The sequence below is a fragment of the Schistocerca piceifrons genome, chromosome 1, assembly GCF_021461385.2.
Source record: "Schistocerca piceifrons isolate TAMUIC-IGC-003096 chromosome 1, iqSchPice1.1, whole genome shotgun sequence".
NCBI classification, from domain to species: domain Eukaryota; kingdom Metazoa; phylum Arthropoda; class Insecta; order Orthoptera; family Acrididae; genus Schistocerca; species Schistocerca piceifrons.
The window spans coordinates 329,883,617-329,885,059 of record NC_060138.1 but is presented as its reverse complement, the minus strand read 5'-3'; the positions used below and the strand labels follow the sequence as shown (position 1 = coordinate 329,885,059).

The following is a 1,443-nucleotide window of genomic DNA, read 5'->3' as shown; positions in this document are numbered from 1 at the left end:
GACTAGCAGTGCAGAAATTAGTCCGGTTTCGCTAGTAAACGTTTCCGAGCAAATATGCGGGGCAAAACGTCCGGTAATATGAATCGGGCGCCTGCCATTCATTTAGGCTGGTTCGCACTTGGTCAATAATATAATCAAGTTTCAAGTATCTAGAATGAAATTTTCACTCTATAGCGGAGTGTGCGCTGATATGAAACTTCCTGGCAGATTAAAACTGTGTGCCGGACCGAGACTCGAACTCGGGACGAGGTACTGGCAGAAGTAAAGCTGTGACGACGGGGCGTGAGTCGTGCTTGGGTAGCTCAGTTGGTAGAGCACTTGCCCGTGAAAGGCAAAGGTCCCGAGTTCGAGTCTCGGTCCGGCACACAGTTTTAATCTGCCAGGAAGTTTCAAGTTTCAAGTAGTTCAGTAGATCTACTTGAAGGCTAAACGGTATGTAAGGAAGTGCCCGTACGCTAGTGATTTGGTTCACAGCCAAGTGTTGGCTGTTTTCGAATGTGCACTGCAACATGATTCGGAAAGTGAGCGCTAATCAAGCTATAAATGTTGCATCGATGGTTGTACTGGAAGAGGTGGTAGATTGAAACTATAAGAGAAAGAGAATGTTGGAGGAAAATAGAACTACGTGGAGCGTCCAATGCGCTTCCCATAGAACTTGCAGCTGAAGCCTCAAAAGAATACTTTACAATAACGAGAGTGTGGGAAGTTGCCTCAATTTGCTATTGGAGTGACCGTGTCGTAAAATCCAGTACACTGATACTTATCTAACAGGGGCCATAACTGCAAAAAGTAAACTGTAGGCAGTGTTGTACGTTCTTGCTACTGGCCGTAGTTTAAAAAACCTAACACGCCTCTTTCGACTAAGGAAGTCAATTAGCACTGGTCGTTAAAAGTCGTCACCATTCGGAACACTCCATGTCCTCTGCTTTCTGTTTCAGCTTGGTGCCACCTTCATCGTACCCACAGTGTGACGCTGCAATATTACCTGATAAAGGGTTGTGTTGTCTGTATGACCAGATGATTAATTTATGAATAATAGCAAATGTACTTACTTTCAAATGTATTATGCAATATGGGAAACGTTTGCTACACGTTTTGAATGTCAATTTTCTTCTATTCATTGCTTTATATTACAACAGTCTTCGTTGAAATTCATATTTCTTGCTACAGACACTGGGTGTTTGGGATGTAGGTACAGATATTGTGATAAATGGTGCTTTAATATGTATCCACTTAGTGTGTAAATTTTTTTCTGCGCCCAATAGTCTTCACGGAAACACGTCACACAATTTACTACCTGATGTTTTCTGCACGGTCCTAACTGCGCCATGAAGTGGACTATGCCTGTAGATTTAGCCGTGCGGCCTAACGCACGGCTTTCCGGATTGGAAGGAGCGCCTGGTCCCCGGCGGACTTGTGTCGAGGGCCGGTGAACCGGTCAGT

At 44.4% G+C, this 1,443-nt stretch overlaps 1 non-coding gene across 1 annotated transcript; it reads left to right on the top strand.

The window, feature by feature from the left end:
* Positions 1-290: 290 nt before the first annotated feature.
* On the top strand, positions 291-365 carry Trnas-uga. The gene has a single exon. It is a non-coding gene; the product is annotated as a tRNA-Ser (tRNA).
* Positions 366-1,443: the final 1,078 nt, after the last annotated feature.